Source organism: Salvia splendens, chromosome 4 (genome assembly GCF_004379255.2).
Source record: "Salvia splendens isolate huo1 chromosome 4, SspV2, whole genome shotgun sequence".
Taxonomy (NCBI): domain Eukaryota; kingdom Viridiplantae; phylum Streptophyta; class Magnoliopsida; order Lamiales; family Lamiaceae; genus Salvia; species Salvia splendens.
This window is the reverse complement of record NC_056035.1, coordinates 18,386,564-18,413,582: the sequence shown is the minus strand read 5'-3', so window position 1 is coordinate 18,413,582 and position 27,019 is coordinate 18,386,564. Positions and strand designations below refer to the sequence as shown.

Here is a 27,019-nt window from a genome sequence, read left to right as displayed (position 1 = left end):
TACAGTAATCGAAACTGTAAACCACAAAGATGTAAGCCGAGTCAAAGTCCTATTTTCGCAAAACGAGATTCACCACAAGATATAGTTTGCATCCCTAACAGCTTAGAAAAAACAGAGCAAATCCATACAAAATATGCAAGACTGAAGGAGAAAAAAGTATGGCTTGAGCTAAAAAGTGTAGAAGAGTAAAAATCAATAGGACTAAAAGAGTGCTATTTCAATAGTTTTACAGAATACACAGTATATTTCCAAGAAAATATTTTATGAAAATTGATCAAGAATGATGAACAATATAGACCAATCCTCGCAAAATGAAAAAAGAGGCTGGAATTTACAGTAAATCTACACAAGCTGTTTTGGTTAATCTCTGCAGCAAAAGCAAAGCCAACCTAAAATTATCACAAGAGTTCTATCGAGCAGTTGGGCGTGCAATGGATTCATCAATGGCCAAGTAGTGGTGGTCGCTGGCGCCCAAGTTGAGGGATGAGTGAGCCGAGCGCTTTGACATCTCGTCGGAGCTGCCTTCCCGCACTGCCTCTGCCCCCTTTTCGATGGCGAGTGCATCTTGGATCTCCTTTATGACTTCAGTTATCCACGGCCTCATGCTCCCGTGGGCATGCACGCACAAAAGCGCCTTCTCCGCTATCTTCCACATCGACTGTATGTCGTATTCGTGCAATGCAGGGTCGATTATCCCTTGAAGATCACCACTCTCAATATGCATCTTTGCCTGCCAACAAGGATATGTGTGGTGTTACCATTTCCACTATTTCTGTAATTTTCTAGGAGTATCTAAGTATATACGACGAGTAACATCAAATCTGAGAGGCACGCTTACCCACTGGACTATGTTTCGGCAGTTATGTCCAAAATTTTCGTTAGAGATTTCTTCTTGACCGGATATTAGCTCGAGGAGAAAGACCCCGAGACTGTACACATCGCTCTTGTCTGTCAGCTGCTGGGAGATGTAATATCTGCGTGATGTGAAGGAAAAGCAATGAGTTCATGTTTAAATGCAAATCTAGGAATAGACCTAAATCTCATTATCAAGCAAATTGTGGCTGAAATCCCACTAGATGTTATGGGATGCACCACAGAAAGAAAAAGGACATACTCGGGATCAAGGTAACCAACAGTTCCTCGAACTATGCTAGACACATGGGAAGCTCCATCAACTGTGAGTTTTGAAAGGCCAAAATCTGAAACCTTAGCTCTCATGTTCTTGTCAAGAAGAATATTGCTGGTCTTCAAGTCTCGATGAATGATTGATGGAACACAACCAGTGTGGAGGTACTCTATTCCTGAACAAGCAAAATGAGACGAACATTTTTACATTGCTTCTTCTACTTCTCAATATTGCATGTATTTAAGTCAATTCACTTCTGCAATTCATGAGTTTATTAGTAAAGGAGTGAACTTTTTTTTATCTGGCTAACCAACCTTTGGCAGCATCCTCAGCAATCTCAAGGCGTTTAATCCAATTAATTCCTCTTCCTCCATGTGTTAAGGGCCCTGTCAAAATACTATTTTAGGTTTTGCTATTGTTGGGTTAGTTGATCATATCCCTATGATAAAAACTCACCATAAAGATGTTCCTTAAGCGTCCCATTGTGCACGAACTCGTACACGAGAATACTTTTTCCTTCTTGGCAATATCCAAGGAACTGCACCAGATTCCTATGATGTATTCTTGAAAGAAGAGAAACCTGTTCGAACCTCAAAAATGAGTAACAGAGCGAGCAGGCTGAAATCTATAGCAGAAGAGATTTCGGTTAATTAGTATTACATACTTCATTGGTAAACTCTCGTTTCCCGTGGAAGGAATCGTTAGTCAAAACTTTGACTGCAATCTCTCTATCATCTAGCAGTCTCCCATAATATACAACCCCAAAGCCTCCTGATCCAATTTTTCTCTCAAAATTATTTGTAGCATCCTTGATCTCAGATAATGTGAAGTAATGAGCAGCTTCAGCCGGCAGTCTCACCCAGGGAAGAAGCAAGCTTTTGAAGAGGCAAATTATGTTGAGATTCCCCTACCAATAATCAAATGTATGGAGTATCATAAAACTGTTGTATTAATCCAACTAAGATCCATGTACAAGTGAAACCCTGGTTATAATCGTTTAAATCTAACCTTTATGACGAGATTTGTCCTTCAATAAGAAACAGGAGGCAATGGTAGCAATTAGCAGAAAAGCACCTCCAACTGATGTGCCAATAATAATATTATCACGGTTCCCTCCCTTCTCTGTGTGAAGGCCTGCATTCCCTGTGTAACTGAAACACGAATGATTAAGAGGTCTAAGATGGAGGCTGATAAACTACATGGACTAGAAGTCTTTTCAAGAGAAAGATCAGAATGTATTTGAGAATTATTTTATCTAGCCATAGAGAGAGAGAGAGAGAGAATCATTCAGAAATTATGTAGTATGAATATATATTTATGCACACAATTGATCCAAAAATATATGTTCGCCACAGAAGCAACTAATTCGCCACAGCTCTGAAGACAGACAACAATAACATATACTCACTTGAAATCCAGGTCTTTATTAAGAAGGCCAGATGGAATTTTCCCTGCTAACACATTGTTCTGAACATGCCTGCGACAAATGAAAAAAAGACTCGCAATATTTTAATGAGTAGTATACAAGTGTGAAGAGAATACTAACAAATACAATTGGCCATTTTGTCAGAAAATGGATATATTTTGGTGCTACACTTGTACAGTAAAAAAAAATCAGAATTCACGTTAGAATAATTAGCAGGTAAACAATATTTCTGGATATAATTGAGCTCTTCAAACTTACAATTCTCTCAAACTTGACAAATCTGCCAAGGAAGAAGGCAATTCACCATTCAATTGGTTATCCTCAAGATGTCTGCCACAGGGAAACAATGAATCAGTTGCTTTAACAAAATAAAGCAAATAAATAAAAGAAAATTTGGAGTACAGACATTATCTTTAAGTTAGGGCACCCAGAAAAATCAGGAATTGGACCACTGAGTGAGTTATTATCAAGCCATCTGCAACGGATAGGTGGATGAAAATTATGATTTGCTCATGGACCGGGATAAGGAAATGTGGCATTGAACAATACACTGTGGAGTCAGCAACTTACAGCTCAACTAAGCCGCTCAACTTTGTGAATTCTACTGGAATTGTTCCTGACAGATTCTTCCCTGACAGTTTACTGCACAAGCACAAAAATGGTCAAAAACATACAGATCATATTTTCAGGTGCAAGTTAAGTTATATAAAACTCAGCAAACAAAAACATTAAAATATGTATGTAATGTAATCCATTCTGAACTTCTAACTAAATGGCAGAATAACCTAATGGTATTGTCATTACAACATTAAACTAATAAAGAAGTAGACTTTACATCGATGTTATCATCGGGCGAGGATCTGAACTACACTGGACCCATGACCATGGAGACGGAAGGCATGGATCACCGCCTTCATTTGCCCACTTAAATGATGAATAAGACATGGCTATTGCAGCCAAAACTGGTCCTGCAATTCAAATGAATTAGAGCATTGTGGCTAAACGGACTCGACTTAGCGAGAACAGAGAAAGTATACATAGTATCTTGGTGTCGTAGAATAAAGCTCATTTATTGTTTTTTTTCCAATTATGATGATTTTATTGAAATAAAAAAGCACAGGTTTTGTATGTTCAAGAAAAGTTGCTCATTCCCACCATCTGCAGAGCCATCACTCTTCTTCAAATATCTATTGACCTCCAAGGCATTCAGCAGAGGACCCATTGTAGAATCAGAAGTCCTCCCAAATCTGAAAGATAAAACAAATGGTAGAGAAATGTTGTAGTATCCTGGCTCATACAAACGATACTGTCCTTGGGCGTTTTCTTGGATATTAACAATAGCCTTGCTAAGATCAGATGAACCTGAACTTTCTAGCATCACTTGGACCCAAGTCTTCAATTTCAGCAAAGTAACAAAATGCCCAACCAGGAGCAGGAAAACCATCGAGGTTCAAGCGGTATGTCAATGATCTATTTCTTCCAACTACAGCTGTCTGCATTACCTTCTGTGGTGGCCATTCATCCCTGCTGACATCAATTGGCATCTGAGTTGATATTTTTTCAGTTCCAGGAGCAACATCCACAAGGTAATTTCCATACAAGAAGGTTGCTCTTATAAGATACCTGGTCCTACTGACAACATTGAATGTGTAGCAATACTTGTTATCATCTGCTGGGAAAAATCTTAGTGTCTTATACTGTTTTCTGGTTTCGTTGGCTACAGATATGGTGGCTATATCTCCAGTTAAGATGTAGTTATCTGGACTCCATTCAACACCTATTTCATCTGTAAAATTATTGGAAACACCACAATCCAGACTCACAAAACCTGGATTGTTGCAGTGGTTGGAGACCAGAGTAGATACAAATGAGTATATGAGATCACTTATCAATAATTATAATTTTATTTTATATACAACAAGTCATGAGATGTGCTATGGTTTTTATACAATATTGTAACATGATTTTGTCCTTCGTATAAACACCATTGTACTTCAGCATTACACATACACAAAAGGACATGAAGCAATTTACAACTAACTGGAACAGGGGCTTTGGTAGCATATCGTACTAAACAATATTTGACCAAAATGTCAATGTATAAAAACATGTTACAAAAATACAAAACAGTTTTGCAGTAAACCAGAGGAATGCCACAAGCCATAGAGAAACCTCAGCTTCTCAATTTCAGAAACCTACATTACTAAAACGATGATATGAAAATGGCCTATACAAGCAGGGCAAGAAGTTGTCTTTAGATCGAGCAATGTATGAAGATTGCATGTTTACATTAGATTATAAAGCTTTGTGAAAGTAACAACTGGAACATTGGAGGCTTGCTAAACCACTTTAGTTTCTTCAACAACAAAATTTATTCCTCTATGATTGTGGGATACAACCTCCAGAAAGAGACTATAGCATATCATATATCTATCACAGTGGAAAATTCAGCTCCTTATGATATAACTAGGAAATGTCACAAATAGTGCATAAATCTCCATCATCTTCACCACTGCTCAAATATGACACTTCAGCCTCACTTAGCAAATAACCTGATCGACTTTTGTAAAGTAGGACGTATCCATAAAATATTAGATACACATAATACACACCATGCTTCTTTTGATATTCACTTCATATAACTTCATGTTTAAACTGAAGTCTCATTGATTGAACAGTAAAATGATTTAACATATGATCCTTTGAGAAATTTATAGAACTAACATATGAATCTTTTCTTTTTTTGGAATGATTCGCTGGTACTTGTATTTCTATAGCCGTGTCGATTTGGGTTAATTTATGGTTAGACAATTAGACCTATTTTGTTGGCTGATTTGTAGGGATCATAGGTTACAGTAAATGTGGATAATCAAACTCACCTGATGAATGGATGGTTGAATAATAATGAATGGAAAGGACAAGACCGCCCACATTAATCCTTGTCACTCTTGGATGTTGCTAATATATATGTTCATAATATATACTATATGAATATGATCTCACCTGATGCCCCTCCATACAAAATATCATTATCATTGATACAATAATACAAGCAAAACTAGTTGCAGTGGCAGTAAAATCATAAGTACTAAAGCAAGAAACAAAATAAAACCACAAAAACAGAAAGCAAATAATTATAACTCAGAACTCGCCAACAAATCAATCCAAGTTATAATAATTAATAACACACGTACATTATGAAGAATGCATCAAATGGAAATAGATCTTTTTTTTATGAGAAATGAAAATGCATGAATAAATCAATGAAATCCATGAGCCTAAGGTGAACAAATCAATGTAAGATTCAAATTATGCATTAGTCAAATGTCAGTTATTCATGCATTGTAGTATTTATTTGTTCATCTCATATTTATGGATTTTATGTGTTTGTGCATGTAACTTTGTTAGCACAGAAATTCAATTCAAAGTGAAAATTGATGTTGTGAAATACATTTGAATAAAGACCGATTATCAAAAGTATTTCCACTAAGTATTCAAATTTGTATTTGATCGAAGTCAATTAACTTTATAAGCTCTTTTTCATCTTTCCAAACAATATATATAATAGTAGTACTAAAGAAAAAATAATGTTGCCATAATATTATCATAGGTAATCTTGCTATATGCATGTGGACCAAATGCTTGCAGCCATCGTTCCATTCAATCAATATTGAAAAAATAAAATCAAGCAGCGGCAAAAAACAATAATAAAAGACTTAACTTTATATTTTATTTTCCATCTTGACTTGAAGTAACACCAAAAGTCCGATCTAATATCAAGAAAATAAAACAGAGTATGTGTTTACATTTAAAATATACTATGATGTTGTGGTGCATTAATTGTTCTTTGCTTGATAGAGAGAATAATTTGGTTTCGCTTTCTATCATTATTATTTGGCGTTAAATTTACTTTGATAGTGTACGTCTTTCACTTAATTATGTGCAAATATTGTATTTATTCTCCTATGAGAAACCTGATATCATCATGAGGAAATATGCACTTCATTTGAGTTTTGCATACTTATTTGTTACTTAAGCATTTGGTTAGTGTTCATTGTTGGGTCATAAATTAGAAATATGTTCATCGTTTAAATTAAGAACCTAACCGAAAGATAAATATTCTGAAATGCATATGCTAACCTTTTTTTTTTTGGCAAATTGCAAGAAGGAAAATCAAACTTGACCAAATTCTAGACAATTATGCGATCTTTAAAAAATGGCTTATTATATCATATTTGTTTCGTTTTAAAAAAATAAACAAACTTATAAATGGTACTCCATATTAGGGTTTTTGGCGCCTCGGCATGTGGACTCGGGGTTGGTGCCACGATTTTCCTTCTCGCCTAGTCAAATTCTTGATAATTTGGAGGAAGTCAGGAAGTGCGAAGGTTCTTGTTAACCTGAGGCTAGGTGGTAAGCTTTTCGCGGTCTTCTTGACTGTGGTTTTATGACTTCTTCCGCTTGTCGTGGTTTTCTTTTCTAGCTTTGATTGGGGTGGATTTTGTTGCTCTCTTTCTTGCTGTTTTGGTGTTGTTTTGCTTTTATTTGTGCTCCACAGCTTGCTTCTCTGTGCCCGCCCTGTGAAAGTGTGTCCATGCAAATCACTGATGCAGTCGAGTGATAGAGCCATTGGAGCTCAAGGAAGAGATCAAGAAAGAAGGCTGGAACTAGCCGTTGGGAAAAAACGGTTATAACTGATTTTGGGAAGTGAAGTTAGTCAGGTTGTTTTCTTCTTCATCTCATGTATATAGCTCGATTGTAATTCAGTTGTAAAAGAGAGTCAAAAACACAATACACATACACAATTAGGAGATCATTTTCTTAGCTTGCGATTAGCTCAGAGTGGTAGAATTGTGAGTGTGAGTTCCATTGTAATTGAGAGTTGTTCATCAATAAAATTCCGGTCATCTTCTCCGTGGACGTAGGTGTTTCATTCACCGAACCACGTTAAATCCTTGTGTGATTTACTTTCTCGTTTCAGTGTGTGTGAGATCGGCGGTTTAACGACCCAACAAGTGGCGCCGTCTTTGGGAAGTTCCCAGAGATTTCTTGTTGATTACTGTTCTGGGCGGATTAAGGTCCAGAAGCTCCGTTGTCTAAGCCGATCTTGGCGATTTGCCCACCATTTGTTTGAGAAATGTCCACAGCCAAGTTTTTTTTTTTTTTTTTTTTTTTTTTTTTTTGTTAACCACAGCCAAGTTCGAGGTGGAGAAGTTCACTGGCAGGAATGATTTTGGGCTGTGGAGGCTGAAGATAAAGGCTATTTTGATGCAGCAAGGCCTATGGGATATCTTGAAGGATGGCAGTGATGCTAAAGAGGAACCTGTGGCTGATGAGAAGAAGAAAGGAAGGCTTCAAGATTTGCAATATAGGGCCTATAGCACCCTAATCTTTAACCTGGCGGATAGGGTTCTAAGAGAAGTCTCCAAGGAAGAGACGGCTGCAGGGGTATGGGCAAAACTTGAGTCATTGTACATGACCAAGTCCCTTGCAAATCGGTTGCACCTGAAGCAGAAACTTCTTGCATTCAAATTCTCAGATGGAAAAGGAATTGCAGAGCAGCTTGAGGAATTTGGAAAGTGTATTGATGACTTGGAGAACATCGATGAGGTAATCAAGGATGAGGATAAAGCCTTGATGTTGTTGAATTCCCTCCCCAAAGGCTTTGAGCATTTTAAAGATGCGGTGCTGCTTGGAAGGGAATCCAAAGTTACCTACGAGGAGATCCATTCTGCTCTTAAGTTGAAAGAATCACAGAAGAATGATTACTCCACTTCAACCAGACAAGGTGATCCAGTGGCTGAGAGCCTTTACTTGAAGAAGGGCCAGAATAAGAAGGGTTTCAACAAGAAGAAACATAAGAAGGATAGAGCTGAGGGAGAGAAAGAGACTAGGAGTTGCTACTATTGCAAGAAACCGGGTCATTTAAAGAAATCTTGCTTTGCTTGGAAAAAGAAGCAAGAACAAGGAATGGCTGGTAATCCAGATACTGCTGATCTGGCCCAGGAGATGGAGGCCAATGAAGCCTTGAATGTACACTCAGGTGCAAAGATTGAAGAGTGTTGGATTATGGACTCGGGTTGCTCTTTCCATATATGCTCTCACAGATCCTGGTTTCAAGATTTAACAGCATGGAAAAGATCAATAATACTGGGGAATGATCAGACTTGTGATGTTAAGGGCATTGGGGAGATCAAGCTGAGAATGAGAGATGGGAGTGTTAAAACTCTCACAGAGGTCAGATTCATACCTCAAATCAAAAGAAATTTGATTTCTCTAGGGCTACTGGAATCAAAGGGGTGTAGATTTGACTCCAGAGGTGGAATACTCAGAGTAACAAAGGGCTCCAGAATTGTCATGGAGGCTGAGAGAAAGAACAGCATGTACTACTTGATGGGTGAGGCTGTGGTTGATGCTGTGAACACTGCCCAGACAGAAGACCTGGATCTATGGCATGCTAGACTTGGGCATGTGGGTGATAAAGGCATCAGAGAGCTGGCCAAGCATGGTGTGATGAAGTTGGGTGCATCAGAGAGACTAAAGAAATGTGAATCTTGCATCCTAGGAAAGGCAAAGAAGCTGCCATTCACTGGTGGAAAGCACACTTCATCAGCTCCTTTTGTGTATGCCCACAGTGACCTATGGGATCCATCTCCATCAGAATCTATAGGTGGAGGTAAGTATTTCATCTCCATCATAGATGATTATTCAAGAAAGGTGTGGGTCTACATCTTGAAAGAAAAGTCTCAAGCGTTTGAGAAGTTTAAAGAATGGCACATCAGGTATGAAAATGAGAAGGGCTCAGTGTTGAAGTACCTGAGGACTAACAATGGTATGAAATTCTTATCTACTGAGTTTGATAGCTTCTGCAAAGTAAAAGGAATTAGAAGGCATAGGACAGTGCCTAGAAACCCTCAACAAAACGGGTTGGCAGAGAGGATGAATAGGACATTGCTGGAAAGGGTGAGATGTATGCTATTCTACTCTGGAATGCCAAAGAAATTCTGGGCAGAAGCCGTGTCCACTGCAGCTGCTCTGATAAACAAGTGCCCATCATCAGCTATATCCAATGAAACCCCAGATCAAAGATGGTATGGAAGCCTAGGTGACTATTCTGCCTTGAAGGTGTTTGGGTGTGCTGCTTATGCACACATTAAGCAGAGTAAATTAGAGCCAAGGGCAAAGAAATGTGTGATGTTGGGATACCAAGATGGGGTGAAGGGATACAGATTGTGGAATTTGGATAGAGAAGGCAAAAATATCATTGTAAGCAGAGATGTAATATTCAATGAAGAGGAGATGCCATTCAAAGATGATGGGAAGATCTCTGGTGGTGGCAGTAGCTCTGATATGCAAAATCTTGAGTTTGGTGGGGAGTCTGCTGGAATAGACACTGATGAGGATGTTGTGATCACAGAAAATCAAGAAGAATGTGGAGCAACTAGCTCTCAACATACTCAGAATACTTGTGAGCAGGAGTCACCAGTGCAGCAGGCTGCTGAAACTCAAGGGGCCAGAAGGAATCCAAGAAGAAATGCAGGCCTACCTAGCAGGTTTTCGGATTATGACATGAGCTTCTTTGCTCTATGTGTAGCAGAAGTACTCATGTTTTCAGAGCCTTCAACCTATGAAGAAGCCATGAGTTGCAAGGAAAGTCAGAAATGGATCAAGGCCATGGAAGAGGAAATTGAGTCCCTATTGAGAAATGGAACTTGGATTTTGGTGGTTGATCCAGGGACACAGAAGCTGATCAGTTGCAAATGGTTGTTCAAAAAGAAGGTGGAAGTGAGGGAGATTGAAAGCATACGCTTTAAGGCAAGGCTGGTTGCTAGGGGGTTCACACAAGTGGAGGGTATTGACTACACAGAGGTGTTCTCTCCAGTGGTGAAGCACACTTCTATTCGGATCTTGTTGGCCATGACTGCTCATTTCAACTGGGAGCTGCATCAACTTGATGTGAAGACAGCATTCTTACATGGAGATCTAGATGAAACGATCTATATGATGCAGCCTAAGGGTTTTGAGAAGCCAGGAGAAGAAAAGAAAGTTTGCTTACTAAAGAAAAGCCTATATGGGCTCAAGCAAAGCAACCGACAGTGGAACAAGAAGTTCCATGAGCAGATGGAATTGATGGCATTTGAGAGATCTAGTTTTGATAGCTGTGTATATATCAAGAGAAGTGGAGATCTGATAGTTGCCGACCTACTGCTATATGTAGATGACATTCTACTGGCAGGGTCAAGCATAAGTGAACTGCAGATCCTGGTTTCAAGATTTAACAGCATGGAAAGGATCAGTAATACTGATAGTTGTGTATATATCAAGAGAAGTGGAGATCTGATAGTTGCCTACCTACTGCTATATGTAGATGACATTCTACTGGCAGGGTCAAGCATAAGTGAACTGCAGATCCTGGTTTCAAGATTTAACTGCATGGAAAGGATCAGTAATACTGGGGAATGATCAGACTTGTGATGTTAAGGGCATTGGGGAGATCAAGCTGAGAATGAGAGATGGGAGTGTTAAAACTCTCACAGAGGTCAGATTCATACCTCAAATCAAAAGAAATTTGATTTCTCTAGGGCTACTGGAATCAAATGGGTGTAGATTTGACTCCAGAGGTGGAATACTCAGAGTAACAAAGGGCTCCAGAATTGTCATGGAGGCTGAGAGAAAGAACAGCATGTACTACTTGATGGGTGAGGCTGTGGTTGATGCTGTGAACACTGCCCAGACAGAAGACCTGGATCTATGGCATGCTAGACTTGGGCATGTGGGTGAGAAAGGCATCAGAGAGCTGGCCAAGCATGGTGTGATGAAGTTGGGTGCATCAGAGAGACTAAAGAAATGTGAATCTTGCATCCTAGGAAAGGCAAAGAAGCTGCCATTCACTGGTGGAAAGCACACTTCATCAGCTCCTTTTGTGTATGCCCATTGTGACCTATGGGGTCCATCTCCATCAGAATCTATAGGTGGAGGTAAGTATTTCATCTCCATCATAGATGATTATTCAAGAAAGGTGTGGGTCTACATCTTGAAAGAAAAGTCTCAAGCGTTTGAGAAGTTTAAAGAATGGCACATCAGGTATGAAAATGAGAAGGGCTCAGTGTTGAAGTACCTGAGGACTGACAATGGTATGAAATTCTTATCTACTGAGTTTGATAGCTTCTGCAAAGTAAAAGGAATTAGAAGGCATAGGACAGTGCCTAGAAACCCTCAACAAAACGGGTTGGCAGAGAGGATGAATAGGACATTGCTGGAAAGGGTGAGATGTATGCTATTCTACTCTGGAATGCCAAAGAAATTCTGGGCAGAAGCCGTGTCCACTGCAGCTGCTCTGATAAACAAGTGCCCATCATCAGCTATATCCAATGAAACCCCAGATCAAAGATGGTATGGAAGCCTAGGTGACTATTCTGCCTTGAAGGTGTTTGGGTGTGCTGCTTATGCACACATTAAGCAGAGTAAATTAGAGCCAAGGGCAAAGAAATGTGTGATGTTGGGATACCAAGATGGGGTGAAGGGATACAGATTGTGGAATTTGGATAGAGAAGGCAAAAATATCATTGTAAGCAGAGATGTAATATCCAATGAAGAGGAGATGCCATTCAAAGATGATGGGAAGATCTCTGGTGGTGGCAGTAGCTCTGATATGCAAAATCTTGAGTTTAGTGGGGAGTCTGCGGGAATAGACACTGATGAGGATGTTGTGATCACAGAAAATCAAGAAGAAGGTGGAGCAACTAGCTCTCAACATACTCAGAATACTTGTGAGCAGGAGTCACCAGTGCAGCAGGCTGCTGAAACTCAAGGGGCCAGAAGGAATCCAAGAAGAAATGCAGGCCTACCTAGCAGGTTTTCGGATTATGACATGAGCTTCTTTGCTCTATGTGTAGCAGAAGTACTCATGTTTTCAGAGCCCTCAACCTATGAAGAAGCCATGAGTTGCAAGGAAAGTCAGAAATGGATCAAGGCCATGGAAGAGGAAATTGAGTCCCTATTGAGAAATGGAACTTGGATTTTGGTGGTTGATCCAGGGACACAGAAGCTGATCAGTTGCAAATGGTTGTTAAAAAAGAAGGTGGAAGTGAGGGAGATTGAAAGCATACGCTTTAAGGAAGGCTGGTTGCTAGGGGGTTCACACAAGTGGAGGGTATTGACTACACAGAGGTGTTCTCTCCAGTGGTGAAGCACACTTCTATTCGGATCTTGTTGGCCATGACTGCTCATTTCAACTGGGAGCTGCATCAACTTGATGTGAAGACAACATTCTTACATGGAGATCTAGATGAAACGATCTATATGATGCAGCCTAAGGGTTTTGAGAAGCCAGGAGAAGAAAAGAAAGTTTGCTTACTAAAGAAAAGCCTATATGGGCTCAAGCAAAGCAGCCGACAGTGGAACAAGAAGTTCCATGAGCAGATGGAATTGATGGCATTTGAGAGATCTAGTTTTGATAGCTGTGTATATATCAAGAGAAGTGGAGATCTGATAGTTGCCTACCTACTGCTATATGTAGATGACATTCTACTGGCAGGGTCAAGCATAAGTGAACTGCAGATCCTGGTTTCAAGATTTAACAGCATGGAAAGGATCAGTAATACTGATAGTTGTGTATATATCAAGAGAAGTGGAGATCTGATAGTTGCCTACCTACTGCTATATGTAGATGACATTCTACTGGCAGGGTCAAGCATAAGTGAACTGCAGATCCTGGTTTCAAGATTTAACTGCATGGAAAGGATCAGTAATACTGGGGAATGATCAGACTTGTGATGTTAAGGGCATTGGGGAGATCAAGCTGAGAATGAGAGATGGGAGTGTTAAAACTCTCACAGAGGTCAGATTCATACCTCAAATCAAAAGAAATTTGATTTCTCTAGGGCTACTGGAATCAAATGGGTGTAGATTTGACTCCAGAGGTGGAATACTCAGAGTAACAAAGGGCTCCAGAATTGTCATGGAGGCTGAGAGAAAGAACAGCATGTACTACTTGATGGGTGAGGCTGTGGTTGATGCTGTGAACACTGCCCAGACAGAAGACCTGGATCTATGGCATGCTAGACTTGGGCATGTGGGTGAGAAAGGCATCAGAGAGCTGGCCAAGCATGGTGTGATGAAGTTGGGTGCATCAGAGAGACTAAAGAAATGTGAATCTTGCATCCTAGGAAAGGCAAAGAAGCTGCCATTCACTGGTGGAAAGCACACTTCATCAGCTCCTTTTGTGTATGCCCATTGTGACCTATGGGGTCCATCTCCATCAGAATCTATAGGTGGAGGTAAGTATTTCATCTCCATCATAGATGATTATTCAAGAAAGGTGTGGGTCTACATCTTGAAAGAAAAGTCTCAAGCGTTTGAGAAGTTTAAAGAATGGCACATCAGGTATGAAAATGAGAAGGGCTCAGTGTTGAAGTACCTGAGGACTGACAATGGTATGAAATTCTTATCTACTGAGTTTGATAGCTTCTGCAAAGTAAAAGGAATTAGAAGGCATAGGACAGTGCCTAGAAACCCTCAACAAAACGGGTTGGCAGAGAGGATGAATAGGGCATTGCTGGAAAGGGTGAGATGTATGCTATTCTACTCTGGAATGCCAAAGAAATTCTGGGCAGAAGCCGTGTCCACTGCAGCTGTTCTGATAAACAAGTGCCCATCATCAGCTATATCCAATGAAACCCCAGATCAAAGATGGTATGGAAGCCTAGGTGACTATTCTGCCTTGAAGGTGTTTGGGTGTGCTGCTTATGCACACATTAAGCAGAGTAAATTAGAGCCAAGGGCAAAGAAATGTGTGATGTTGGGATACCAAGATGGGGTGAAGGGATACAGATTGTGGAATTTGGATAGAGAAGGCAAAAATATCATTGTAAGCAGAGATGTAATATTCAATGAAGAGGAGATGCCATTCAAAGATGATGGGAAGATCTCTGGTGGTGGCAGTAGCTCTGATATGCAAAATCTTGAGTTTGGTGGGGAGTCTGCTGGAATAGACACTGATGAGGATGTTGTGAACACAGAAAATCAAGAAGAAGGTGGAGCAACTAGCTCTCAACATACTCAGAATACTTGTGAGCAGGAGTCACCAGTGCAGCAGGCTGCTGAAACTCAAGGGGCCAGAAGGAATCCAAGAAGAAATGCAGGCCTACCTAGCAGGTTTTCGGATTATGACATGAGCTTCTTTGCTCTATGTGTAGCAGAAGTACTCATGTTTTCAGAGCCCTCAACCTATGAAGAAGCCATGAGTTGCAAGGAAAGTCAGAAATGGATCAAGGCCATGGAAGAGGAAATTGAGTCCCTATTGAGAAATGGAACTTGGATTTTGGTGGTTGATCCAGGGACACAGAAGCTGATCAGTTGCAAATGGTTGTTCAAAAAGAAGGTGGAAGTGAGGGAGATTGAAAGCATACGCTTTAAGGCAAGGCTGGTTGCTAGGGGGTTCACACAAGTGGAAGGTATTGACTACACAGAGGTGTTCTCTCCAGTGGTGAAGCACACTTCTATTCGGATCTTGTTGGCCATGACTGCTCATTTCAACTGGGAGCTGCATCAACTTGATGTGAAGACAGCATTCTTACATGGAGATCTAGATGAAACGATCTATATGATGCAGCCTAAGGGTTTTGAGAAGCCAGGAGAAGAAAAGAAAGTTTGCTTACTAAAGAAAAGCCTATATGGGCTCAAGCAAAGCAGCCGACAGTGGAACAAGAAGTTCCATGAGCAGATGGAATTGATGGCATTTGAGAGATCTAGTTTTGATAGCTGTGTATATATCAAGAGAAGTGGAGATCTGATAGTTGCCTACCTACTGCTATATGTAGATGACATTCTACTGGCAGGGTCAAGCATAAGTGAACTGCAGATCCTGGTTTCAAGATTTAACAGCATGGAAAGGATCAGTAATACTGATAGTTGTGTATATATCAAGAGAAGTGGAGATCTGATAGTTGCCTACCTACTGCTATATGTAGATGACATTCTACTGGCAGGGTCAAGCATAAGTGAACTGCAGATCCTGGTTTCAAGATTTAACTGCATGGAAAGGATCAGTAATACTGGGGAATGATCAGACTTGTGATGTTAAGGGCATTGGCAAGCTGAGAATGAGAGATGGGAGTGTTAAAACTCTCACAGAGGTCAGATTCATACCTCAAATCAAAAGAAATTTGATTTCTCTAGGGCTACTGGAATCAAATGGGTGTAGATTTGACTCCAGAGGTGGAATACTCAGAGTAACAAAGGGCTCCAGAATTGTCATGGAGGCTGAGAGAAAGAACAGCATGTACTACTTGATGGGCAAGGCTGTGGTTGATGCTGTGAACACTGCCCATACAGAAGACCTGGATCTATGGCATGCTAGACTTGGGCATGTGGGTGAGAAAGGCATCAGAGAGCTGGCCAAGCATGGTGTGATGAAGTTGGGTGCATCAGAGAGACTAAAGAAATGTGAATCTTGCATCCTAGGAAAGGCAAAGAAGCTGCCATTCACTGGTGGAAAGCACACTTCATCAGCTCCTTTTGTGTATGCCCACAGTGACCTATGGGGTCCATCTCCATCAGAATCTATAGGTGGAGGTAAGTATTTCATCTCCATCATAGATGATTATTCAAGAAAGGTGTGGGTCTACATCTTGAAAGAAAAGTCTCAAGCGTTTGAGAAGTTTAAAGAATGGCACATCAGGTATGAAAATGAGAAGGGCTCAGTGTTGAAGTACCTGAGGACTGACAATGGTATGAAATTCTTATCTACTGAGTTTGATAGCTTCTGCAAAGTAAAAGGAATTAGAAGGCATAGGACAGTGCTTAGAAACCCTCAACAAAACGGGTTGGCAGAGAGGATGAATAGGACATTGCTGGAAAGGGTGAGATGTATGCTATTCTACTCTGGAATGCCAAAGAAATTCTGGGCAGAAGCCGTGTCCACTGCAGCTGCTCTGATAAACAAGTGCCCATCATCAGCTATATCCAATGAAACCCCAGATCAAAGATGGTATGGAAGCCTAGGTGACTATTCTGCCTTGAAGGTGTTTGGGTGTGCTGCTTATGCACACATTAAGCAGAGTAAATTAGAGCCAAGGGCAAAGAAATGTGTGATGTTGGGATACCAAGATGGGGTGAAGGGATACAGATTGTGGAATTTGGATAGAGAAGGCAAAAATATCATTGTAAGCAGAGATGTAATATTCAATGAAGAGGAGATGCCATTCAAAGATGATGGGAAGATCTCTGGTGGTGGCAGTAGCTCTGATATGCAAAATCTTGAGTTTGGTGGGGAGTCTGCTGGAATAGACACTGATGAGGATGTTGTGATCACAGAAAATCAAGAAGAAGGTGGAGCAACTAGCTCTCAACATACTCAGAATACTTGTGAGCAGGAGTCACCAGTGCAGCAGGCTGCTGAAACTCAAGGGGCCAGAAGGAATCCAAGAAGAAATGCAGGCCTACCTAGCAGGTTTTCAGATTATGACATGAGCTTCTTTGCTCTATGTGTAGCAGAAGTACTCATGTTTTCAGAGCCCTCTACCTATGAAGAAGCCATGAGTTGCAAGGAAAGTCAGAAATGGATCAAGGCCATGGAAGAGGAAATTGAGTCCCTATTGAGAAATGGAACTTGGATTTTGGTGGTTGATCCAGGGACACAGAAGCTGATCAGTTGCAAATGGTTGTTCAAAAAGAAGGTGGAAGTGAGGGAGATTGAAAGCATACGCTTTAAGGCAAGGCTGGTTGCTAGGGGGTTCACACAAGTGGAGGGTATTGACTACACAGAGGTGTTCTCTCCAGTGGTGAAGCACACTTCTATTCGGATCTTGTTGGCCATGACTGCTCATTTCAACTGGGAGCTGCATCAACTTGATGTGAAGACAGCATTCTTACATGGAGATCTAGATGAAACGATCTATATGATGCAGCCTAAGGGTTTTGAGAAGCCAGGAGAAGAAAATAAAGTTTGCTTACTAAAGAAAAGCCTATATGGGCTCAAGCAAAGCAACCGACAGTGGAACAAGAAGTTCCATGAGCAGATGGAATTGATGGCATTTGAGAGATCTAGTTTTGATAGCTGTGTATATATCAAGAGAAGTGGAGATCTGATAGTTGCCTACCTACTGCTATATGTAGATGACATTCTACTGGCAGGGTCAAGCATAAGTGAACTGCAGATCCTGGTTTCAAGATTTAACAGCATGGAAAGGATCAGTAATACTGATAGTTGTGTATATATCAAGAGAAGTGGAGATCTGATAGTTGCCTACCTACTGCTATATGTAGATGACATTCTACTGGCAGGGTCAAGCATAAGTGAACTGCAGATCCTGGTTTCAAGATTTAACTGCATGGAAAGGATCAGTAATACTGGGGAATGATCAGACTTGTGATGTTAAGGGCATTGGGGAGATCAAGCTGAGAATGAGAGATGGGAGTGTTAAAACTCTCACAGAGGTCAGATTCATACCTCAAATCAAAAGAAATTTGATTTCTCTAGGGCTACTGGAATCAAATGGGTGTAGATTTGACTCCAGAGGTGGAATACTCAGAGTAACAAAGGGCTCCAGAATTGTCATGGAGGCTGAGAGAAAGAACAGCATGTACTACTTGATGGGTGAGGCTGTGGTTGATGCTGTGAACACTGCCCAGACAGAAGACCTGGATCTATGGCATGCTAGACTTGGGCATGTGGGTGAGAAAGGCATCAGAGAGCTGGCCAAGCATGGTGTGATGAAGTTGGGTGCATCAGAGAGACTAAAGAAATGTGAATCTTGCATCCTAGGAAAGGCAAAGAAGCTGCCATTCACTGGTGGAAAGCACACTTCATCAGCTCCTTTTGTGTATGCCCATTGTGACCTATGGGGTCCATCTCCATCAGAATCTATAGGTGGAGGTAAGTATTTCATCTCCATCATAGATGATTATTCAAGAAAGGTGTGGGTCTACATCTTGAAAGAAAAGTCTCAAGCGTTTGAGAAGTTTAAAGAATGGCACATCAGGTATGAAAATGAGAAGGGCTCAGTGTTGAAGTACCTGAGGACTGACAATGGTATGAAATTCTTATCTACTGAGTTTGATAGCTTCTGCAAAGTAAAAGGAATTAGAAGGCATAGGACAGTGCCTAGAAACCCTCAACAAAACGGGTTGGCAGAGAGGATGAATAGGACATTGCTGGAAAGGGTGAGATGTATGCTATTCTACTCTGGAATGCCAAAGAAATTCTGGGCAGAAGCCGTGTCCACTGCAGCTGCTCTGATAAACAAGTGCCCATCATCAGCTATATCCAATGAAACCCCAGATCAAAGATGGTATGGAAGCCTAGGTGACTATTCTGCCTTGAAGGTGTTTGGGTGTGCTGCTTATGCACACATTAAGCAGAGTAAATTAGAGCCAAGGGCAAAGAAATGTGTGATGTTGGGATACCAAGATGGGGTGAAGGGATACAGATTGTGGAATTTGGATAGAGAAGGCAAAAATATCATTGTAAGCAGAGATGTAATATTCAATGAAGAGGAGATGCCATTCAAAGATGATGGGAAGATCTCTGGTGGTGGCAGTAGCTCTGATATGCAAAATCTTGAGTTTGGTGGGGAGTCTGCTGGAATAGACACTGATGAGGATGTTGTGATCACAGAAAATCAAGAAAAAGGTGGAGCAACTAGCTCTCAACATACTCAGAATACTTGTGAGCAGGAGTCACCAGTGCAGCAGGCTGCTGAAACTCAAGGGGCCAGAAGGAATCCAAGAAGAAATGCAGGCCTACCTAGCAGGTTTTCGGATTATGACATGAGCTTCTTTGCTCTATGTGTAGCAGAAGTACTCATGTTTTCAGAGCCCTCAACCTATGAAGAAGCCATGAGTTGCAAGGAAAGTCAGAAATGGATCAAGGCCATGGAAGAGGAAATTGAGTCCCTATTGAGAAATGGAACTTGGATTTTGGTGGTTGATCCAGGGACACAGAAGCTGATCAGTTGCAAATGGTTGTTCAAAAAGAAGGTGGAAGTGAGGGAGATTGAAAGCATACGCTTTAAGGCAAGGCTGGTTGCTAGGGGGTTCACACAAGTGGAGGGTATTGACTACACAGAGGTGTTCTCTCCAGTGGTGAAGCACACTTCTATTCGGATCTTGTTGGCCATGACTGCTCATTTCAACTGGGAGCTGCATCAACTTGATGTGAAGACAACATTCTTACATGGAGATCTAGATGAAACGATCTATATGATGCAGCCTAAGGGTTTTGAGAAGCCAGGAGAAGAAAAGAAAGTTTGCTTACTAAAGAAAAGCCTATATGGGCTCAAGCAAAGCAACCGACAGTGGAACAAGAAGTTCCATGAGCAGATGGAATTGATGGCATTTGAGAGATCTAGTTTTGATAGCTGTGTATATATCAAGAGAAGTGGAGATCTGATAGTTGCCTACCTACTGCTATATGTAGATGACATTCTACTGGCAGGGTCAAGCATAAGTGAACTGCAGATCCTGGTTTCAAGATTTAACAGCATGGAAAGGATCAGTAATACTGATAGTTGTGTATATATCAAGAGAAGTGGAGATCTGATAGTTTCCTACCTACTGCTATATGTAGATGACATTCTACTGGCAGGGTCAAGCATAAGTGAACTGCAGATCCTGGTTACAAGATTTAACTGCATGGAAAGGATCAGTAATACTGGGGAATGATCAGACTTGTGATGTTAAGGGCATTGGGGAGATCAAGCTGAGAATGAGAGATGGGAGTGTTAAAACTCTCACGGAGGTCAGATTCATACCTCAAATCAAAAGAAATTTGATTTCTCTAGGGCTACTGGAATCAAATGGGTGTAGATTTGACTCCAGAGGTGGAATACTCAGAGTAACAAAGGGCTCCAGAATTGTCATGGAGGCTGAGAGAAAGAACAGCATGTACTACTTGATGGGTGAGGCTGTGGTTGATGCTTTGAACACTGCCCAGACAGAAGACCTGGATCTATGGCATGCTAGACTTGGGCATGTGGGTGAGAAAGGCATCAGAGAGCTGGCCAAGCATGGTGTGATGAAGTTGGGTGCATCAGAGAGACTAAAGAAATGTGAATCTTGCATCCTAGGAAAGGCAAAGAAGCTGCCATTCACTGGTGGAAAGCACACTTCATCAGCTCCTTTTGTGTATGCCCACAGTGACCTATGGGGTCCATCTCCATCAGAATCTATAGGTGGAGGTAAGTATTTCATCTCCATCATAGATGATTATTCAAGAAAGGTGTGGATCTACATCTTGAAAGAAAAGTCTCAAGCGTTTGAGAAGTTTAAAGAATGGCACATCAGGTATGAAAATGAGAAGGGCTCAGTGTTGAAGTACCTGAGGACTGACAATGGTATGAAATTCTTATCTACTGAGTTTGATAGCTTCTGCAAAGTAAAAGGAATTAGAAGGCATAGGACAGTGCCTAGAAACCCTCAACAAAACGGGTTGGCAGAGAGGATGAATAGGACATTGCTGGAAAGGGTGAGATGTATGCTATTCTACTCTGGAATGCCAAAGAAATTCTGGGCAGAAGCCGTGTCCACTGCAGCTGCTCTGATAAACAAGTGCCCATCATCAGCTATATCCAATGAAACCCCAGATCAAAGATGGTATGGAAGCCTAGGTGACTATTCTGCCTTGAAGGTGTTTGGGTGTGCTGCTTATGCACACATTAATCAGAGTAAATTAGAGCCAAGGGCAAAGAAATGTGTGATGTTGGGATACCAAGATGGGGTGAAGGGATACAGATTGTGGAATTTGGATAGAGAAGGCAAAAATATCATTGTAAGCAGAGATGTAATATTCAATGAAGAGGAGATGCCATTCAAAGATGATGGGAAGATCTCTGGTGGTGGCAGTAGCTCTGATATGCAAAATCTTGAGTTTGGTGGGGAGTCTGCTGGAATAGACACTGATGAGGATGTTGTGATCACAGAAAATCAAGAAGAAGGTGGAGCAACTAGCTCTCAACATACTCAGAATACTTGTGAGCAGGAGTCACCAGTGCAGCAGGCTGCTGAAACTCAAGGGGCCAGAAGGAATCCAAGAAGAAATGCAGGCCTACCTAGCAGGTTTTCGGATTATGACATGAGCTTCTTTGCTCTATGTGTAGCAGAAGTACTCATGTTTTCAGAGCCCTCAACCTATGAAGAAGCCATGAGTTGCAAGGAAAGTCAGAAATGGATCAAGGCCATGGAAGAGGAAATTGAGTCCCTATTGAGAAATGGAACTTGGATTTTGGTGGTTGATCCAGGGACACAGAAGCTGATCAGTTGCAAATGGTTGTTCAAAAAGAAAGTGGAAGTGAGGGAGATTGAAAGCATACGCTTTAAGGCAAGGCTGGTTGCTAGGGGGTTCACACAAGTGGAGGGTATTGACTACACAGAGGTGTTCTCTCCAGTGGTGAAGCACACTTCTATTCGGATCTTGTTGGCCATGACTGCTCATTTCAACTGGGAGCTGCATCAACTTGATGTGAAGACAGCATTCTTACATGGAGATCTAGATGAAACGATCTATATGATGCAGCCTAAGGGTTTTGAGAAGCCAGGAGAAGAAAAGAAAGTTTGCTTACTAAAGAAAAGCCTATATGGGCTCAAGCAAAGGAGCCGACAGTGGAACAAGAAGTTCCATGAGAAGATGGAATTGATGGCATTTGAGAGATCTAGTTTTGATAGCTGTGTATATATCAAGAGAAGTGGAGATCTGATAGTTGCCTACCTACTGCTATATGTAGATGACATTCTACTGGCAGGGTCAAGCATAAGTGAACTGCAGATTGTAAAAGAAGAGCTCAAACAGAAATTTGAGATGAAAGATCTTGGAGAGGTCAAGAGGATTCTAGGCATGGACATTGTCAGAAACAGAAAGAAAAGGGAGCTGAAGCTGGTTCAGGCTGATTACATCAGAAAAGTGATGGAGAAATATCAGGTGATGAATGCAAATTCAGTCTCTACTCCATTGGCAGGCCATTTCAAGTTAAGCAAAGAGCAAGTGCCAAAGACAGATGAAATCAGGAAGGAGATGAGCATGATACCCTATGCAAATATAGTGGGAAGTGTAATGTACTTAATTATATGTACACGGCCGGATGTTGCTCATGCTATAAGTGTGGCTAGTAGATACATGGCTAATCCGGGTAGAGAGCACTGGGCTGCTCTGAAATGGATCTTGAAGTATCTGAGGGGATCTGTTATGACTGGTCTGAGGTTTGGTGGTGAAGCATGGTCTGAAAAGAATGAAATTCTTGAAGCGTATTGTGATTCTGATTATGCAGCCAACTTGGATAACAGGAAATCCCAAAGTGGCTACATCTTCACCTTATTTGGCACAGCAGTCAGTTGGAAATCCAACCTACAGTCTGTGGTTGCTTTATCCACAACCGAGGCTGAATATATTGCTCTGACTGAGGCTGCAAAGGAAGGGAAATGGTTGCAAGGAATCTTGGAAGATCTGGGAATGAAGCTGGGGGCAGTGAAGATAAACTGTGACAGCAATTCTGCAATTTGCTTGGCCAAACACCAAATGTTCCATGAGAGGTCGAAGCATATTGATGTGAGGAAACACTTCATCAGAGATGAGATTCAAAGTGGGAAGATCAATGTGGTGAAGGTCCCTACTGAGGAAAATGCCTCAGATATGTTGACAAAGTCTCTACCAACTTCGAAGTTCAAACATTGTTTGAAGTTGGTTGAGATTGTGGAGTGTTGAAACTTGGAACAAGGTTTGAGAAGGGAGTTTAGATATTGGTGAAAGCTTTGCAAGGACAAGGTGGAGATCTGTGAAAGTGTGTCCATGCAAATCACTGATGCAGTCGAGTGATAGAGCCATTGGAGCTCAAGGAAGAGATCAAGAAAGAAGGCTGGAACTAGCCGTTGGGAAAAAGCGGTTATAACTGATTTTGGGAAGTGAAGTTAGTCAGGTTGTTTTCTTCTTCATCTCATGTATATAGCTCGATTGTAATTCAGTTGTAAAAGAGAGTCAAAAATACAATACACATACACAATTAGGAGATCATTTTCTTAGCTTGCGATTAGCTCAGAGTGGTAGAATTGTGAGTGTGAGTTCCATTGTAATTGAGAGTTGTTCATCAATAAAATTCCGGTCATCTTCTCCGTGGACGTAGGTGTTTCATTCACCGAACCACGTTAAATCCTTGTGTGATTTAATTTCTCGTTTCAGTGTGTGTGAGATCGGAGGTTTAACGACCTAACATGCCCCTTGGACTGGAATTATACTTCCATTTGATGTCTGAACATACTTCTTATGTGGAGCAGAAATATTAGTAAAATCAGTGAGTTCATAAGACATAGTATCAGTAGCACCACAGTCAAATATCCATTCATCATCTTTACCTCGATTTTCAGACATCGATGAGTGTGCAAGAGCCTGGAATTTATTGTGGCAAGGGATATTGGAGTTGATTTCCAATTCTAGGGTATCTGGGGGTGTATTTGCAAAAGTACAAAAACTGGTGGGTGCCTTTGAATATTTTCCAGAAGTGTCTGGGTGTTTTGTGACGGAGTCTGTTTTTCCGAGGTCAAATTGAGAATACCGAGAGTTGGGAGGGTCATTTTGAGGTTTATGGAGTTTCTGGGGCTGATTTCTAATTTTATGAAAATTGGAGTATAAATTGGGAAATATACTACCTCCTTCACAAACCCTAGCCGTCGATGCCCTGGCTAGCTCGTCGCTGGTGTTGGTCGCTCCTCCGTCGGCCGCCTCCCGCCGTGCTGTGTCGGTGCTACCCACCGGAGTTTCGGTGTCGGTAGCCCGGTCGGTGACAGCGATCGCTGCTCTTCCTCTGCCATTTCTGTTCAGAGCCCACGCCGCCCTTGCCTTCTTCATATCATCCTACCAATCGGGAAATCCGATGAGGTGAAAGCATCCTTCTTTTGTGTGTTTCTTTCCCCCGCAGTGGGAACTTGTTAATCGGCTTCTGTCCTCGTCGGACCGTCGGTTCCACGGTCGATTGGCGGTGTTAGACGGCTGGTTGGGGCGTCCACGGTCGATTACAGCGAGACTGAGCCTATTCCGTCCTTCACTGTTCCTCCAGTTCTGACGCCGAGGATGGCGTCGTTGTTCGATTCACTACGAACGATTCCGTAAGCCTCGCGCACCGTTGGTAAAGGGTCGCGTCTGGTTATCTCCTTCTTTATCGCATCATATTTGTCATCCAATGCGGTGAGAAATTGGTATAACCGTTGTGTTTGCTTGTCCATCGGTTTTACTTCCCGTCGGTCGATTGACATCCACAGCCCTTGGAATTTATTCCATATGGCTTCGAGTGAGATTCCTTTTTGTCTGACTGTGTTGATTTTCCGATGTAGGTCGTAAATCTGGAGTGGGTCACCCCCGCTGCCGTATGTGATAGCGAGACCTTCCCATAGGTCATATGTCGTCTCATATTGTGAGACCTCATTAACCAGGTCTGTCTCGATGTTGTTGATTATCTAATTGAACACGCAGTGATCGCGTTGTTACCATTTTGGAAAAAACGGATCTGATCGGGCTGGGGGACTTGTAACTCCATCTATGTGAGATGACAACCCCTTTCCCCTGATTCCGCGATCCATCAGATTGGACCAGTGAGGGTAGTTCTCTCCGTTCAGCTTCGGTTTGACTGTGATATCGCCCAATGATTTTGGGTGATGAGGGTGGTGAGTTGTTGATGTTGTGTTGTGTTTTGGTGATTCAGAGGCCGATCTGAGGCTACTCTATTTCAAGAATTCCGTGAATTGCGCGGCTAATTCGGGTGGAAACACCATCACGTTTTGGGTGGATGTTTCGATGGTTTCGTTGTTGCCGGAGTTGTCCTCCGTGTGCGACATGCTTGATAGTGTCGCTGGTTTTGCCAAAGGGTTGGGAAAGGTCTATGGATGATGATGATAATTTTCTGAATCCTTACCCGCTCGTGATACCATATTGAAAGATTGATATGATTGTAATATGTTTCGATAATTTGATTAATCAATAGGTGTGCCTTAATATAGGTCATATTACATCCATGTATGGTAGGAAATAATCTATTCCTAGACAATGTAATTGTGTATCAATCACCTATTAATTTTGTATCAATATTCTCTTGCCTTCTTTATCTTGGGCTTCTTTTGATAAGTCTTTGTGACATTGTCCATATAGTTTTTTCTGTTTGCGAACATCTTATATGTACGGAGTAGTATATTAGTGTTGATCATGAACTACTGCAAATGGTGGACTTTTTGTCTTATAATAACGAGGCTCGGAGATTAAACACTCAAACCCAAGTAAAATAAAACCTTAAACGCATCCTCTTTAAAGCAAGATGAATGAACAAGGGCTAGGTTAAGAAATTCATGTATTTATTGTCAAAAAAGTGAAGGGATATTTCTGTAGACGAAAAAATATTAATTTATTGCAGCAACTTAGTGGAATTACTAAATTCAATTATTTAATTAAAAGAGGAAATATTCTCAGTAGTAAACGCATGTCTTAAATCAATTATTTTTGTAAAGACAAGTTTAAAATTGTTAAAGCATATTCTGGATAAAAATTATCGGCATTAAAGTAAGGTAAAGTTTGTGATTACTTTATACAGTGAACTTTAAAAACAGTCCAGGACTATGAGTTTATCTCGTCCATAGTCTCTGGACTTTAAAAATATCTCCAGATAACCTTGGACTAAGGGTTTATTTTAAAAATTATATTTTTGCCATTTTTTGAGGCGAAAATACCCTTTTAAGGGTTTAGGCATTTCGGTCATTTAACTATTTATGTTTTTTTAGCGTGTCAGCTCATTAATTAATATGTGCATTGATTATTTTCTCTATCTCTTGCCTCTCACCTTCTCTTTCTCTCTTCTATCTATCCCTCTTCCCTTCTATTAGTAAAAAAACGATCAGTGCCAGAATTTGAAACACTCGCAGCGTGAGTTCTGCTGATTAAAACAATTTCTTCTGCACTCAGTTTTTTAGTGATGTGAATCGCATTGTAGTTTAAGTCTAAATCAATTTCCAGTTGTTGATTATTGATATATAGCCTTTTAATTAGCATCAGAGATTTTCTCTGGGTCAGTTTTAGGGAATTTAATCTCAATTTATGCGGAAGCCAGCTTTAGTGTTTGTATTTCCTTAGAAATCTGAGTAATTGTAGTGAGAAGAATTATGGATGAAATAATGAAATTTAATTATTATGTGCATTGGCAGTGATGAAATACCTCTCCAGCTCATCTGTCCCCTTCACTGCAGAAAAAGGGTGTGGTGTTGTAGCAAGGGTTGCTCACACTTACAAAACACCACACCTTTGAATAACTTTGACAGACTGAGATGACAGAGTAATGGATGTGAATTTGCAGAGGGACCAAGAGGAAGAAGAAGGGAAGAGAGATAGATAGATGAGAGAAAGAGAAGGTGAGAGGCAAGAGAGAGAGAGAATAATCAATGCACATATTAATGACCTTACACACTCAAAAAGCAGTTAAATGACTGAAATGCTCAAACCCTCA

At 41.0% G+C, this 27,019-nt stretch overlaps 1 pseudogene; it reads right to left on the bottom strand.

Moving 5' to 3' along the window:
• Positions 1–261: 261 nt before the first annotated feature.
• LOC121800773 lies at positions 262–7,182 on the bottom strand (annotated as a pseudogene).
• Positions 7,183–27,019: the final 19,837 nt, after the last annotated feature.